The 18647-nt window shown below is 34.0% G+C and overlaps 1 pseudogene; it reads right to left on the minus strand.

Annotated features, from left to right (window-relative positions):
• The window catches only part of LOC143389261 (splicing regulator RBM11-like), an 84105-nt pseudogene extending 65834 nt beyond the window's left edge, over positions 1-18271 (minus strand).
• Positions 18272-18647: the final 376 nt, after the last annotated feature.

Genomic DNA, 18647 nt, shown 5'->3' on the forward strand with positions numbered 1-18647 from the left:
AAATTTATGCATACTACAGAGCTCTGTCAGTTAGACTCTATTGTGTAGAGTTGTCAGTTCTGAGGAAATGGTCCATTCTAATTGTGGAACTTGGAGAGATTATCAAGTACTTCTTATCTCTGAGCCCTTCAGAACTTGCCAGGTTCTATACCTTCCCTCTATTTTTGTAAGCTGCCACAATGCCCTCTAAATTATTCCTTTTTTACTTAACTGAGTTTCTTTTTTGCTCCACTTAAATTGAATCTGTTGTGTTCAGAGAGGCTTAATTGACACATGCTACCAAGCCCTCAGATTGACTAATACTTTGCACAAAGTATTTATACACTTTCCACATTTTGTGATAAATTTCAGAAAATTGGGGACATAAAATAGACCCTTGCATGATCTTATCTTCCATTCTAAATATGTACTTGAGCATATATTTATTTAGATAAACAGCTTCGAGGATGGTCTTGGCAGATGCTGCTTAAATAGTGGGAAACAATCTGAGTTAAAAACTGAATTTTGTCAAGCTTCATGTACTCAGCACGAATCCTTAGTTTTAGTTACAAATTTCTATCTTCTTATCCAACTCTTTAGCTATTTTTTCAATAATAGATCATAATACTACTAAGCTGGGGTTGTGGCTAAGTGGTAGAATGCTTGCCTAGCTTGTGTGAGGCACTGGGTTTAATCCCCAGCATCACATAAAAAATAAATAAAATTTAATTCAATTAAAAATAAAATTAAGGTACATGTTCATCTGCAATTTAAAAAAATCTAAAAAAAATTAATGAAATAAGCATGTGAAAATTCAAATTTAAAAGTTAAAATGTGAAAATTAATATTTCCATAAGAAAGTAAATCAAAGAATAGCTGCAACAGCATGGTATAGGTGTAGAAGTCAGTTGGAATTGCATTTTACATAGAGTTGGATCTTGGCTAAAATGAACACTTAAAGTATTGTATCAAGTCAAAATAAAACAGTGTGATCACAAAATAAAACCTGATATTTTTTAAAATGACTTTGATCATTCTCTCTTTAAAGCATCTTCAAAACTATATTAACTATAAACATTACTCAAGACTTAAGTACAAAATAATTAAATTTGTATAATCATAATTTATTTATCTGGGCTAAAGTTATTTGCAGTTAAGCATGCCATCATATCTTTCTATAATCTTGTCAGAAGAAAAAGAAGCTATTATGTGGTGTGTATTCATCTGGATGCTCCAGAGAAACAATATCAATTCAATATAATTTAAGAACACATACTCATAAACCAGGTAGATACATGGTGATGTTAGTTGACAGAATAAAAGGAAAAGAGTTATTTTAAGAATTGGTTTATGCCAATTGGGAGACTGGAAAGTCCCAAATCTGTAGTGCATATTAGGCTGGCTGGAAATTCAGGTAAGAGTTTTAATTGCATTCTTGAGTTCAAAAATCTGCAGGACAAACCAACAAGCTGAAATCAGAGGGAGGATTTCTATATTGTAGTCATGAAGCAGGATTCCTTCTCTTTTGGGAAATCTCAGTCTGTCTAGCCCTTCAATTGATTGTGCAATTTCCACCCACATTATGAAGTACAATTGGCTTTATTTAAATGAACTCATTATATATAATGATATATATATATATATATATATATATATATATATATATATATATATATATATAATTTCAGGGGTAAGAATTATTGAAGAGTAGAAACAAAAACAGAAATCTTGCAATGCAAGAGGGGAGCAGATAGCAGTTTTTCTCCCTGATTGTAAATATTGATCACATACAAAAATGTCCTCAGAGCAACATCTAGTAGATATGTATTTGATCAAAGAACTAGATACCATAATTTAATCAGGTTTATGATTGGATTATAGTATCAAATGAGAAATTGACTATCACTGTTTTGTGAAATACTTCATTCCCTGGATTCTATGAAGGTACAATGAACCGCACACTTATGTCATGTGCCATACACCAATATTCCTGGTGTCTTTCCTATCTAGTTTTTGAGACCTATCTTTGGCATGAGAAAATCCTTCTCACAAATAAACTTTTTATACCTATATTTGTCACACAAAAGTTTTTAATCTGAAAAATTATAATGAAGAAGGAAAGTAAGAAAATCATTTATAGTGGCTCAAAAATCTGTATAAATTAGCCTGCTAGGTAATGTGATGATGAAATTTTATCTATCTATCCTAGCTAGAATCTACTTAGGCTTACATTATAGCTATATATTTAAGTTTGGCCTTATAGCAGTATGCATACTATTATTATTCCACAACCTATATAAAGCAACTGAAAGCTTGAGGGCCATTCCTAGAAATAAGGGCTTTCCTTTCTTGAATCATGATCATTTTGAGCATTCATATGTGGAAATTCTAGTTGCCAAGCCGATGACATTAGGAGATAGTGTCAGCACCCTTAGGAAAAGAGAATCCAAGAGCTGCTGGGCCCTTGCTATCACCTACATAAAGAAGTCCTCAGCTATGAGCTTCTGGTCCTCACCTAACATCAAATCTGCCAGGTCTTTAATTTTTAGCCTTCCAGCCTCCAGAACTGACTAATAAATATTCACTGCTTATAAACCCACCTATTTCCAAGATTTTTGCAAAACAACACCACAATTTGTACTGATATCATTCATCAAAATATTATAAATGGTATTACTTAATTTAATTAAAATTCCAAATAAATATTTCCATTTTGAACTATGTCAGCTTTGAAATTTATATCCTTCCTGAACAAATTAGTTAGACATTTAATTAAAATAAACATTACTCAGAATACATTTGTGATTACAAATTTATTTAATTTAATATAATACTACTACTAAAAGTGAGGAATTTTCTAGGCTTTTCAGTAATAAAGTGGCAGGATTGCAACAACTTTCTTAACATATGGGCTACGAAGCAGATCTTTAATTTAAATACAAATAAAATATAAATTTGTGATTTATCAATAGAAGCTGGAAAGTGACAAATTTTGCTGTTGTTGTTGTTTGCCTATATATGTGTGTATGTATACATAAAATGTTATCTGTATGTTATAATTTTATATTAAATGTTTAATATTTAATGATTTTTTTCTATATATAAAAAGCTACAGTGAAATACATTATTGATCTATTTCTATGTAATCTAAATAGACAAAATATCAATCACATTTCTATTATTTCTGATATTATTTTTGTTTCCAGAGAGTCTTTCTTAGTTTTGCAAGAAGAATGAGGTTTAAATTTTTTTTTTTTTGTTTCCACTCATACACTCACTAATGGAGATGATAGCTTAGTTTGGGGAGGCACAGGGGTTAAGGGGTTCATTCTAAGAGTTCAAATTGTTTCTAAAACTTCAATACACATATGATTTTTTAAAAATCATGGTTTCATTTATATGTAAAATATGGCAGCCTTTCTCCTGTTTTTTTGCCAATCAGTAGTTTTTCCGCTCAAGCAACCCTGTATTTATTCTGTAAGAAAATATCTATTCATGTGAAAGAAATCTTGTTCTTCCAATTTTCATTTAATTTGTGTTGGTATCTCAGAGTTACTATGAAATCTATTTTCTTTCTCACTAAAAGGCCACTTTTCTTCATGCTGCTTGATTTGTAAGTAATGTAAGAAGCATGGTGTACACAGACTAAGGTGAACAATAATATTTCCTTTGTCTTTATGAATTTAGATTCAGAAGCAAAAATATAAGCCAGCAGTGCCAAATGATAAACCTTGGAAGGTAAATAAAAAATGGAGAGGAGTGAAAGGGATGGACACTTCCACATGCTGCATTAAGGAGAAACCAAAAATAACCTGAAAAATAACCTGAAGCCTCAAATGCTAACCTACAGTGGAGTTTTTTAAGTTGTTCTCATTTCTAGTTCTCCATGAGAGAACCAGAAACATACCATTAACTTCATGCTGAATGACATCATATACAATATCCCATTGAGATTGTGTAGAGGAAATTCTGACATATTCCCACACAAAACCAAAAGATTTAACTGGGTAAAGTAGCAAATCAAGCTTTATTATCATCCAATTTTATTTAAGATCAAATGCATGTCTCCTCTTTAGTGGGAGGTTATTGTTACGAGATGTAACAACTGTTCTTCTATTCACATTCCTATTTCACTTATGTAAGATTTATTACCATAATGGTGGACTGACTTTGGATAATAGGTCAGCACTCTAAGTTTTTCTACTGTGCATTAGTAAACATGATCATGAGATAGAGAGAGAAGAAGAAGAAAGGAAAGAGGTAGGAAAGGAGAAGGATGGGGAGTGGGAGAAAAGGAGGCAGAGTGAGTTGAGAATCTACAAAGTACATTAGAAAAATAAATAATTGTATAGCATAAATAGCATCATTTAAGTCACTCTAAACAGGCATTATATTTAACAAATAATTGTTGAAAATCTTACCATGAAAATGATAGAATATGAAAAGTAAATTTTCTGCTTCTTCCACAAGGTCTAGTTCATCCTCATTTCCCAGCTCATAGATTACAGACTTGAAAAATAATGTAATAGTTAGTTTAGGCTTCTGTAAATTTTTGGTGGATGAGGATATAGAATCAAAATAATTTTCTAGGAGGATCCAAAATGGTGGGCCAGAGGGAGGCAGTGTCCTGTGTCACTCCATGATCCGGGTGTCAAATAGTACGAATACTGCTTCTTTCAGAGTAATAAAGGACCCCTCCACAGGTGCTCCTGTGCAGGAATCATGGCCGCTGTGCCACGCAGGGCCCCAGCCTCAGCATTGAACAGGACTCCCAGCTCCTGACTACTCACCCATGCAAATCTCAAGGGTGCCTTAGTGGGACCACAGCATTGTATCAACACAGAATTCCCAGATGCCACTGCCATGCAGGACACTCAGCAGCTACCCACGCTCAGGAACTCCAGCCGCCACTCCCTCCCGTGTGGACCAATATAGGACTACCCCAGTCGCGTCAATCTTGGGACTCAGCAGCTACTGCCACGTTAGCCACCGGTGTGGTAGCCTGCATGCACCTGGAGACATCACACAGGAACTAAAGACAACCAACAGCCACAACGCTGCACAACACAGAGCTCATCTGTGGAACACATTGCACAACCCCATCACATGGCTCCCCCATCTTACCCAATACCCCATGGCTGAAAGCAGCCCTCCTTCTTGGGTCACCTCTATCACCATATTTGGTTGGGATGACTACCAGTTTGGAACACTGGATAGCCAGGAGAGGTATTGGAACCCAGCAGGGACCCTATAAGCCTATAGGGTAAAATGGTAATGCCTCTGATCTGCAGTGTTAGAATGGAAGACACAGGATCAACATGAATCATCAAGATATTACATTATTAAAATTGATGGCCATAACAGCAAAAGAAATGACAGAGAAAGCGTTCGAGATATACAAAATTAAAATGTTCTGTGAATTAAAGAATGAAATAAGACAGCAAATACAGGCAGCAAAATATCATTTTAATAAAGAGCTACATAAGCAAATACAGGAAGCAAAAGATTGCTTCAATAGGAAGATAGAGGTCCTAAAAAAAATAAACCAAACAGAAATCTATGAAATGAAAGAATCAATAAATCAAATGAAAAGTTCAATTGAAAGTATCATCAATAGATTAGATCACTTGGAAAACAGGAACTCAGACAATGAAGAAAAAATATATTATCTTGAAAAGAATGTAGACCACACAGTGAAGATGGTAAGGAACCATGAGCAGAACATTCAAGAATATGAGATAGCATAAAAATACCAAATCTAAGAGTTATTAGGTAGAGGAAGGCATAGAGTTCCAAACCAAAGAAATGAACAATTATTCAATGAAATAATATTTGAAAATTTCCCAACCATGAAGAATGAATTGGAAAACCAAATACAAGAGGCTTACAGGACACCAAATGTACAAAATCACAAGAGGTCCACACCAAGTCAAGGAATGAAAATTCCTAGATACAATATAAGGAGAGAATTTAAAAGCTATGAGAGAAAGGAATCAGATTACATATGGGGAAAACCAATTAGATTCTGTGCAGATTTTTCAACCCAGATCCCGAAAGTCGGGAGACCCTAGACCAACATATACCAAGTTTTCAAAGAAAATGGATGCCAACCAAGAATCTTAAATAAAGCTTTAGATTTGACTATGAAATAAAAACCTTCCATGATAAACAAAAGTTAAAAGAACTTACAACAAGAAAGCCCACACAACAGAGCATCCTCAGCAAAATATTCCATGAAGAAGAAATGAAAAACAATGAAAATCAGCAGAGGGATGTATTACACTAAAGAAAAAACTTATCAAAGGAGAAACCAAGTTAAGTTAAATAACAAAAACAAAAAATGGCTGGGAATGCAAATCATGTCTCAATAATTACCTGAATATTAATGACCTAAACTCATCAATAAAAAGTCACAGAGTAGAAGACTGGATCAAAAACAAACAATCTGCTGCCTTCAAGAGATTCATCTCATACAAAAAACACCCACAGACTAGAAAAATCATACCACTCACATGTGTTGCAGAAGCAAGCAGATGATTCCATCCTAATATTAAATAGATTTTAAACTAAAGTTAATCAACAGGGATAAAGAAAATCACTTCATATTGCTTAAGGGAACCATACAACAGCAAGATAACAATTATAAATATGTATGCCCAAACAATGGAACATCTATGTTCATCAAACAAACTCTTCTCAGGTTCAAGAGTCAAATTGACCACAACACAATAATTCTGGGTGATTTTAACTCCTCTTTCACAACTGGATAGATCTTCTAAACAAAAGCTGAACAAAGAAATTAAACTTTCACCATTGAACATCATGTTATCCCTTGGACTTTAATATGGTATTCTTTATTATGTTGGGGTAGTTTTCTTCTGTTCCTAAATTCTTCAGTGTTTTTATCACAAAACATTGTTAAAGTTTTTCAAATGCTTTTACTGCATTGATTGGTGATCATGAGGTTTTTCTTTTATTCTATTAATATGGCAAATTATGTCAATTGCTTATTGTATGCTTAACTATATTTTCATTCCAGAAACAAATCTCACTTGATCATGAATATCCTCTTATGATGCTGCTGAATTCAGTTTGTTAATATTTTCTGGATGATTTTCCCATCAATGTTAATGAGGCATATTGGTATATTTTCTTTTCTCTTTACAGTTCTTTTTCTAACTTTAATATGAGTTAAGAAATTTCTCCCAACTCAATTTTTTGGAAGAAATTTTTGGCAGATTGATGTTATTCTTCTTTAAATTTTGTAGGATTTACAGGTAAAATTCCTAATCATTCCAATGTTGTAACTTAAGATCTTTTCAGGCTTTTTCTGTTTATGTATCGTCCATGTGTATATGTGTATCTTTTTATCTAGTTCATTTGTATATATGCCTGCTTTTAAATGTCTTCATTTCCTCGAATCTCACCCCTTATTCTTATCAACACCTTTATTACTCTGTTGTATTCCTCAATCAGCAATATCTTGCCCCAGATTTATGTGGGATTTTGAACTTCTACATTCTTCATGAGCTGGGCCCAGCTGGTTTCCATGACTTCCTTTAGTCTTGCCCTCTGGGCTCTGAGGTAGGCTTCACAAAGAACAGTTTCAAGTAGTGTACATACATTGCAACAATCCAAATCTGTTTCCATTCTGCTCTCTGCAGTTTGTAGGAGGAAATTGGGGCTTGGTTTCTGCATTCCCCAACCACACCACATCATAAAATTATTATTCATGTAGATTACTTGAACACACTATTTTTAAAATATTTATTCAACTAATATATAGTTTTGAAATAGTTTTTGATAGCCTATTTGATTTTTCTTTAAAAAATCAATGTTAGAAAATGTAAAATTAGTTCCAGTCCTCACTTTGTTTCTTTTAGGAATCACTTATGCAGATTTCCCAAAAACTTCCAGATCTGATATGTACCCTTAATAGAACATTATAGAGACTAGTATTTTCTGTGCTTAATGTGCTTGAATTTTTAGCTAATTTCTAACCTACTGGATCAGAGTATGAAACCAGAAAGCTTTTAAAAGCAAGATGCTAATTGACAAGATGAGTGGGAGAAAAGGAGAGTTAATGTTCAAACAACAGAGATCATTTTCTAAGAAAAATAATCCCAAGGATCTTCATGCCTGATGGTGATGAATAACAATATTTTAAAGATTTAAACTTATGGTGATTAAACGTATGGTGATTAAGAAGGAAGTTAAGTTAAGCAGAGGTCAAATATTACTATGTACTTAATTATATACTAAAATTTCTTTTAAAATCATACTACTGATTAATTATTCACTAGCACTGAAGGTTTTATTACTACTTTACATAAAATTGCTCTTGACATCTCATCTAAGATGAAATTAAAAGAAGTATATAAAATAATTTTTCAAGCAATTTAATTTTGATTTTTTTTTACATGCTTTAGTTTAGATCTGGAATGTTCCCCTGAGGACCCACGCATCAAAATTTGGTCTCCAGCTTGACACTATAGAGAGGTGGTAAAACCTTTAAAAGCAGGGACATATGGGATGTGACTCAGTGCAAGAGTACTTGCTGCACAGACATGAGGCCCTGGTTTTGATCCCCACCGGGAAAGGAAAAAAAATAAAATAAAAAGGAGATGGAACCCAGTGGGCTGGGTTTGGTCACTGGGGATGAGCCCTCAAAGGGGATTGTGGGGCATAGGTCTGTCATAGTTCTCACATTCCTCTCTGTTGTTTGTCTACTAGCCTTCAGAGAGGTGAGCTCTTTGTGCCATGTGCCCACACTATGATGCTGGGTCTCTCCTATGGTTCAACAGCAATGGGCCAAAAGACCATGATCTAGAACTATGAATCAAAATAATGAAGCTTTCTTCTTTTTAATTGTTTATATCAGGAACTGTTTTGCAACACAGGTGCAATAAGGAACACAATGTACATGAATGTGTGTGTGTGTGTGTGTGTGTGTGTGTGTGTGTGTGTTAGTTTCCTCACTTGTCAGAATTTTCTTTAACGGTTTCATATAAAAACTTTTACAAAATTTATTTAGGTACTTATCTCCCATAATATAAAGCTAAAGAAGTAATCAGAAGATATTTTAAATTATGGTTTGAAATACTCAGTTTTTCTAGATTAGTAAAAACCACTGATATTCAACCTTTTTTCAGTTAGGTATTGATATTCGGAAATGGGTTCTTTTAATCAGTTGGGTTTTTTTTGTTTGTTTTTTCACTGCTGTGACTAAAGGATCTGACCAGAACAACTGTAAAGAGGAAAAGTTTATTTGAGGGCTCTCAGTTTCAGAGGTCTTAATCCACAGGACAGCTCCATTTCTCAGGGTTCCAGGTAAGACTGAACTTCATGGTGGGAGAGGGTGGCAGAGGAAAGCAGTTCACATTACAGTGATCAAGAAGCAGAGAGAGTAATCCCACTCTCCAGATAAAAATATATAGACCAAAGACATGCTCTAATTTCCACCTCCTCCAGCCACACCCTAGCACTTCAGTTATCAGTCAGTTAATCCCTATAAGGTGATTAAATCACTAATTGGGTTAAGACTCTTACAGCCTAATCATTTTTATCCTTAAGCTTCTTGCATTGTCTTACATGTGAAAATTGGGGGACACCTCTCATCCAAACCATAACAATGGGTCATTGTGAATTTTCAAGATATTTACTATCGCATCATATATTCATTATAATAACATATTTCTAACACTTAGAGTAGGGAATAAATGCAATGATTTTTTCCTTAGGAACTTATAATTAATTTATTATATTTACACAAACTCCTACAAACTCCTACTTTTCCCCCTAAAACACTTACATCATTAAATTTCAACATTAAAACATATATGTTAATTTTATCTAAACTAAATTATATTTAGATGAGTTTGTATTTATGCTTCTTTAATCCACTTGTATACTTATTATTTGATCAACAGAACATTAGCTAATGATTTTCAAGGATAGGACTATATGACTGGGCTTTTTATGAAACTATTAACTTTCTTTTTAACTATCTTGATTATTTGAATGTTAATCACTTTAATCAATCTACCTTATTCAGTTGTCAAAGGAGCCATATTTTGGAAAGAGCTAGAATATATTTAAAGGAAGCTGCAATATAAATGGAATATTATTCAGAAGGTTCTAGATATCTATGTAAACAATACAAAAAAATTACATGTAATATATCCTAGAAAATAAAAAAACTACATATAGAAAAAGGAATATTGTGATAAAATAAATGATGAAAAACTATCATTTCCACATTTTGTGCCTTAGATCACTTTCACCACTACACTCACAGGTACCAGTTCAAAATAGAGCCTTAAAAGGGATTTTTTTTCATAATATCTTTATTTGAGCAAAAGAAGATACATAAAAGGAGGAGATATTTATAATTCCTGTTATATAAAATTATAGAAAACATGAAGTTGGATGGGTGTGGCAGGAAGAGTTCTTTTTTTGATTGTGGCAGTGATGTTCTCAGAAGTATGCATGGATATGTCACACTTGATCAAATGTAAATAGAATTATACCTCAAAAACAGTTACAATATAAAATCACTGGTGAGGGATGGATCCAATCTTGGTGTGATTACCAAATTAATTTTTTTATTATTTTTTATTCTAATTTGTTATATATGAGAGCAGAATGCATTACAATTCATATTATACATACAGAGCACAATTTTTCATGTCTCTGGTTGTACACAAAGTAGAGTCACACCATTCGTGTCTCAATACATACATTAGGGTAATGTTGTCCATCTCATTCCATAGACTTTCCAATCCCAATGCCCTGTCCCTCTCCCTCATTTCCCTTTGCTCTTTCTAGAGTTCATCTAATCCTTCCTTGTTCCCCCAACCCCATTATGAATCTGCATCCTTATATCAGAGAAAACATTTGGCATTTGTGTTTGGGGATTGGCTAACTTCAGTTAGCATTATTTTCTCCAATTCCATCCATTTACCTACAAATGCCACTGCTGGGAGCCATCAGCCAAGTAGGTATGACAATCTCCTTGCCAGCTTACTCCCATGCGGAAGGACTTCTGAAAGGTGACCTTGCTCAAGGACCAGGGCAGGATCCGTGTTTAGGGTGTTCCCCCTTTAGAATAGGGCGGTTTAGCATAATAGGAGATTAGGGTGTTCCCCCTTTAGAATAGGGCGTATCCTGCTGCTGAGTTCCTCTTGAGTTCTTAGGGTCAGACAGTATATTTTGGGAGACAGAAGCCCATGTGGAGTGGATTTGGGCAGAGAACGTGGATTCCCCCAGAACGTGTTTGTAGACGGCCGGTGTGAGTTCGGGAATAAAGAATTGCTGTTTGAATCTACAAGCTGTGTGGAGACTCGTGATTTGTGCCCAGCCAGAGACTGCGGCATGCCACAATTTTAAATATTCTCTTTTAACTCAGACTAATGTTCCATTGTGTGTATGTACCAAAGTTTCCCTATCCATTCATCTACTGAAGGGCATCTGGGTTGGTTCCACAATTTAGCTATTGTGAATTGTGCTGCTATAAACATTGATATTGTTGTGTCCCTGTAGTATGCTGTTTTTAAGTCCTTTGGGTATAGACCAAGGAGTGGGATAACTGGGTCAAATGGTGGTTCCATTCCCAGCATTCCAAGGAATCTCCATACTGCTTTCCATATTGTCTGCACCAATTTGTAGTCTCACCAGCAATGTATGAGTGTGCCTTTTCCCCCATATCCTCTCCAACACTTATTGTTGTTTGCATTCTTGATAGCTGTCTTTCTGACTGGAGTGAGATGAAATCTTAAGAGTAGTTTTGATTTGCATTTCTCTAATTGTTAGAGATGTTGAACATTTTTTCATATATTTGTTGATTGATTGTATGTCCTCAACTGAGAATTGTCTGTTCAGGTCCTTGGCCAATTTATTGATGGGGTCATTTTTTTGTTTGTAAGTTTGTTTGTTTTTTTGGTGTTAAAATTTTTTAGTTCTTTATATATCTTAGAAATTAATGCTCTATATAATGTAGATGTGGTAAAAATTCAGCAAATTAGCAGGATATAAAATCAACACCCACAAATCAAAGGCATTTCTGTACATTAGTGACAAATACTTTAAATGGGAAAGGAAGAAAACTACCCCATTTACAATAGCCTCAAAATAAAATAAAATACTTGGGAGTCACCTTAATGAAAGTGGTGAAAGACCTCTACAATGAAAACTATAGAATGCTAAATAAAGAAATCAAAGAAGTCCTTAGAAGACGGAAATATCTAACTTTCAATTAGGCAGAATTAATATTGTCAAAATAACCATGCTACCAAAAGCTCTATATAGATTTAATGCAATTCCAATGATATTCCTCATAGCAATAGAAAAGGAAGTCATGAAATTCATCTGGAAAAATAAGAGAATCAGAATAGCTAAAGCAATACTAAGCAAGAAGAGTGAAGCAGGTGGCATCACTATACCAGACCTTAAACTATACTACAGAACAATAGTAACAAAAATAGCATGGTATTAGCACCAAAATAGATTTGTAGATCAATGGTACACAATAGAGGACACAGAGACAAACCCACATAAATACAGTTATCTTATTTTAGACAAAAGTGCCAAAAATATACATTGGAGAAAAAAAAACAGCCTCTTCAACAAATGGTGCTGGGAAAACTGGAAATCCATATGCAACAAAATGAAATTAAACCCCTATCTCTCACCATGCACAAAATATAACTCAAAGTGGATCAAGGACCTAGGAATTAAACCAGAGACCTTGCGCCTAATGGAAGAAAAAGTAGGCCCAAATCTCCATCATGTTGGATTAGGCTCCCAACTTTCTTAATAAGACTCCGATAGTGCAAGAAGTGAAATCAAGAATCAAATAAATGGATGGATTCAAACTAAAAAAGTTTTTTTCTCAGCAAAAGAAACAATCAGTGAGGTGAATAGAATGCCCACATCTTGAGAGCAAGTTTTTACCACACAAACATCAGACAGAGCGCTAATCTCTAGCATATATAAAGAACCCAAATTAAATTTTGAGTGAGCATTAGTCAGTCCTAGAATGCAGCAAATCTACCACATAGTAATCTTGAAAGCCAATGTAGGCAGTTTTTTGTTTTGTTTTGTTTTGTTTTTAGAGGGAGAGAGAGAGAGAGAGAGAGAGAGAGAGAGAGAGAGAGAGAGAGAGACTATTTTTAATATTTATTTTTTAGTTTTTGGTGGACACAAAATTTTTATTTTATTTTTATGTGGTGCTGAGGATCGAACCCAGCGCACGTGCATTACAGGCAAGCATGTTACCACTTGAGCCACATCCCCAGCCCCATGTTTTTTAATTTATACATTTTTCTCTCTTGAAATTCATTAATATTTTTTCCTACCATGTCTAAATTGCCATTAATTCCATTTAGTGTTTTTCATCCAGCAATTTAATTTTATTTTCTATAAGTTCAATGTTTTTTTCGTTTTTATATCTCTCATGTCACTCTTTAACAAATTCAATCATTGTTCTGACTTCCTCTATGGAATATGATTATTGCAGTTTAATTTATAATAATTCAAATTTAATATCCCAATTTCAATTTAATGTTTAATTTCCTATCCTCTAATTCTAACATCTGTCCATTTTGAGTTAGGTCTTGTTGGTGAATTGTTTTTGTTGTTTTTTCCTGTTTCTGATTTTGTTTTGTTTTGTTTTCTTTTTATTTATTTATTTGTTTGTTTGTTTATTTTGGATGCCTGTGACTATTTAATGACATGGGGAAATGTAAATATTGTTAATGGATATCAGATTGTTATTTCTATCAATATTCTTTATCTTTTGTTTTTGAATATGGTATGTTACTTTGACTGAATTTGATTTTGCTTTTGTGATTTGCCAGGTGGGATCAGATAGCCTTTAGAGTTTAGTGAATTACAGCTGATTTCTGAGTTTAGTCCTTTCTGAGCACTCTACCTAAAGTCCCATTAATTATGTTTTTTTTAGTCTGATGGGAACAAGACTTATTTTTGGCCATAGGGAAAATCTGGATAGAATACCTTTTTTATTTTTCAAATGGTACTTTCCTTAGCTACAAGAAATTTCTTCACCTGTGTGAACTGATAAATATTTACATGAGTTTTTGAGGAGAACTCCGGATATCTGGAGCTGGCCCTTCATGCAGGGGTTTCCTCTCTAGTCCTGAGAGAGCTAATTACCCCTACTTCCATGTATTGTCAATTCTACTTCTCAAACTCTCAGAAAATGCCAGAAGCTGAATTTTTCTGAGGATCTTGATGGTTTTGAAGCATCCTGCACAGCTACCTTGTGGACTATCTGTAGGAACTTATTTGATGTTCTTTTCACAATTAGACTTATATTATGGGTCTGTGAGTAGATCACAGGAAAGTGCAGTTTTCATCACATCACATCAAGGTTATATACTTTCAACAGGAGTGATAACTGTGGATGTTAAACTTGATTGCCTGGCTGAGGAAGCTTTTTCAGATTTTTTTTTTGTAAAGTTACTTTTTCTCCCTCTTTCCATATTGTGGTTTTTAAAGAAACCTGCATTTGCATCCCATAATAAAGGAGTGGATTTTTATGTTCCACCTCTCAAGGGCAGAGTATCTGCATAAAATATTTGTAATTTCTTTGTGCTAGAGATTTGCCTGTTTTCCTATTTATTCATTTACATTGTGTGCTCTCATGGGCATTTATTTCATATTTCTTATCCAATAGTATGTTATGTATTTTTTGCTCATATTGTTTCAGCTTGGACCACTGGGAACTCTTTCAATTGTTTTCTCTATCTCTTTTGTATAGAAGTTAATTAAAAAAGAACAACAATAACAACAAAAAAAGTTTCTTATTTTCTTTTAATATAAGATGTTCCAAGTCCATATTATATATTTTATGCCCAGCCTTAGAATCAGACATTTCTCCAAGGAGTCCTGGTTTCCTGTATTAAAGAGTGTTATTAGAAACCAATAAGTGGATACTCACTGTGCTAATTGGTATTTTGTTAAGATTGATTCTAGGCCCTTTCAGCTGAAAAAGTGAGGAATTTTATTTGTATGTACTCATCAGTATGTATGCATATACCTACAAATATTTCTATGTAATTATTGTTATCTATGTTAAGCTATGCATGACTTCATTCAGATGTTGCTAACTGTTGCATTTACAATGTGGATCATTCTAGTTTTCTTCTTTTAGTTATCTGTAATAACTGAGAAAGCTAACATCCACCATCCATTTTCTTAACTGTTCCAGTTAAGTATGCATGCAAGAAAGTATCAAAATTGTTAACTCTTTGTGAAACAACTTTAGATAGCATGATATGATGATTCTACACACCACTTCTACTTTTAGTCTTGCAGATTCTACTCATGTCCAAAATTATTTAAGACAGCATATTTACTACTCACTTCCTTCACTGAGGTTATTACATCTATTTATATTGCAGTTAGATAGTATTCTCATACATTTTATTTCATTAGGGGATTCTTCTGTCAAATAAGCTTGATTAAAAATGTGCATACATTCAGGTTCACTTTTGTATCATCAATGAAAATCAGTTAGTTTTGTCAAGTCCAAAACTATGTCCACAATTACAGTATAATGTAAATAGGTACACAGTTCTAAAAATTTCCTTATACTCACCTACTCAACCACTCCACCCTCAAATCACTGATTTTTTTCACTGTCTTCATTTTAGTTTTTAATTTTCTAGCTTACATAATATGTCACTAAATACTTTATAACTTGTTCACATTAGTTCTTTATCTTATATTCATTGCATATAACCACCACCATTTAAACCTATTGAAGAACAGTTTTATTCCTTCTAGTTTGAGGAAATTATGAATAGACTATGAATACTCAATCACAAATTAATAATAAGAATGTTGATAATATTCATAATACTAATATAAATGTTCAAATTAGTGACGTTTATAAAATAAGAAAGCTTTGCCAATGTTCTTATGCAATTTTTCATGTGGACAAATTTTCACATTAGGTGAATAAATACCTAGGAGGAGGTTTTTTTTTTCCATAAATGTAGTTGGTGCTTATTCTGGTTTATATATCAGGTGTCCCCCAAAAGCTCCTGTTTAAAGCTGGAGTGTTCAGAGGTGAAATAATAATATTATGAGAGCCATAGCCCAATCAGTGGATTATCCATTGATGAGTTCATAATTTAAATGGACTAACTGGGTGGTAATTAGGTAGGTAGGGAGTGGCTGGGTAAGTCACTTGGTGTGCCTTTGTGCTTGATAACTTGTCTCTGGTTGTTGTTGTAGCCCATGCAACATGTACTCAGTTTCTCCCCAACCTGTGCTGATCAGGGGACTGGAAAATTGACAGGCACAAATATAGAGAAAGCAGGACTTGCTTTCTGATGGGAGAAGACTGGCCACGAGCAAGCTTCCCACTTACATTATATAGGTTTAAACATCTTTTTTACTGTGAGGAAGCTTCTTCAAGTTAAACCAAATGAAGTCGTGGTTAAAACAGCTCAATTAAAGCCTAACATCTCGCGCTCACAATCCTCCACCTCTGAGCAGCTGGTGTTTGAACACAAGGCCATGAATCCAATAAATTCTGTGAGCTGTATAGAATCCCCTTTGAAAAAGGCATCACCATCAACTAAGCAATCTCCATTGGTGCCTTTCCACCAAGAGTTCTCAAAAGGGCATGTTCATGATAGTTCTTTCTTATCCATTTTTGTTCATAGTTTTTTTTTATATAATTTGAATATTAATTTCCTGCAGGCAGATTTCTCTTAATGTGTATGTTTATCCTTCTTGGCTCCTCTGAGATGTAATTTAGTGTTTGTCAGCCATTTGGAAAGTTCTCTGCTTTTGTTACTTCAGATATTTATTTCTTTTGCACTGTTCTTCAATTGCCTCCTTCACGTATTTTGATAGCATGAATGTTATTACTCTTTTGAAATGGTCACAAATTTCTTTGATGACATGTCCTGAGGTGTCCTCATCACAATCATTCTTCTTGCAGTTAAGTTTCATAGTTTCTGTTGGGTAATCCTTAAATTCACTGATTCTTTCCTGGGATGCCTTCTGTTCATTGATTACCACATAAAAGAAAGTCTTGGTTTTTACACCATGGGTGATTTTTAGAATTTCCTTTTGATTCTTTCTTAGAGTTATTGTCTTGTGGTTTATATGGTCCATTTGTTCTTACATAGAATATATTTTTCCTTTAAACACATAAAATAGTCATCCCAGTTGTTTTAAATTCCCTGTTTTATAATTCCTACCTCTGATTCATGTCAGCATCTTATTCTGATGGTCTTCCATTTTTACTTCAAACTGTATTTCTTGAGTATGACACATAATTATTTTTATTGAAAATGGGGTGCCAGGTAATGAGGGTGATAATAATTGAGACAATGAGAGTTTTAATGTGAGTTTTTATGTTAATCTGGCTGGGCTTTGGGCTCTGTTTAACATTTGCTATAACCATCAGCATCAAAGGATTCTAAATTCTCTTATGTTCTTGTATTGTTCTCTTCTAGTTTCCTTGTACTTCCTTAAGAACTTTTCCTCAGATAAAATCTGCCTCTTGCTGTTATGTCAGCTATAATCCACTGCTACTATACTAGAAGTCTGCTGGTTTAATGGGACGTTGTACAATCTGTCAAATTAATTTTCTTGCTGTAAGGACATGAATAATGACTTCCTATGTCTTTCCATGTTAGAGCTGAAACAGAAGTCTTGACTTGTTTCAATGGGAAAAGTAATGCTGGGTCCTGTTACTACATTTAAGAGAAAGAATCTAGGCTTGATTGTATGCATGGATGCCTAAATATGTATGTAGTTTATTGTGTTTTTTTTCCTAAAACTAGGGATGCAACCATTAGTAGAGTAAAATAATTTCAGACGAATTATTAGAGAATTACTAAACCCTGGCATTTTCAGGATAGATTCTACTAACCATCTCAGCTTTCTAGGTGGTTCCTCCTGTTGCACCTATCTTATCTACTTCTGCTTCTCCTTTATTCCTGAGTCCCTCTCTTCTCAACACTGAAACTTATTTGTCCTCTGTACTCTCTTTCCCCCAACTCAGGTCCTTCAGTGACTAGCTTACACTTGTTAATTCTAAGTATTACCTCTTCTTGTATTTGGTTATTGATTCATTAAGAATTTTTAAGCACCCCTTTGGTCTTCTCAAAAGAAGAACCCACTGTATATGTTTGTCAAAGTAACAATCATAGCTGTTGTGATCACTGGTTTCATTTCCCATGCTTTCTACAAGAACAGGGGTGTTTGGGGCATGATGTTTTACACTGTGTGCGTATTCTTCCAAGTACATGGTTCCAGGATTTCAATACATGTTCTAGGTGGTGCTACTCAATATGTACTTCTTAGATGGACCATCTGTCCCAAAATATTTGTTCCTAATTAGTGAAGATGTAAGACAATTAGAGTGTGAATCTTTATTACATTTATTACTTCAGCTAAAAATTATTTCAGGCTTCTTAAACAAGGATACAGTACCTTAAATTTTATTCTTGGATAAACACTTTAGTTAGCACTAAAAGAAGAATAGCACTTTGAGTAGCTATTCTAGGTCTACAGACTCTATGGGAAGTCCTCGAGGTTACAAAAGTAGACAATCCCTGAGAAGTATCTCTAGGTAGTGAAAGAAAAAGAAGTTACTACTTGCACAGTGGAACTTCCCCAAATTC

The sequence above is a fragment of the Callospermophilus lateralis genome, unplaced genomic scaffold (genome assembly GCF_048772815.1).
Source record: "Callospermophilus lateralis isolate mCalLat2 unplaced genomic scaffold, mCalLat2.hap1 Scaffold_250, whole genome shotgun sequence".
In the NCBI taxonomy this organism is placed as follows: Eukaryota; Metazoa; Chordata; class Mammalia; order Rodentia; family Sciuridae; genus Callospermophilus; species Callospermophilus lateralis.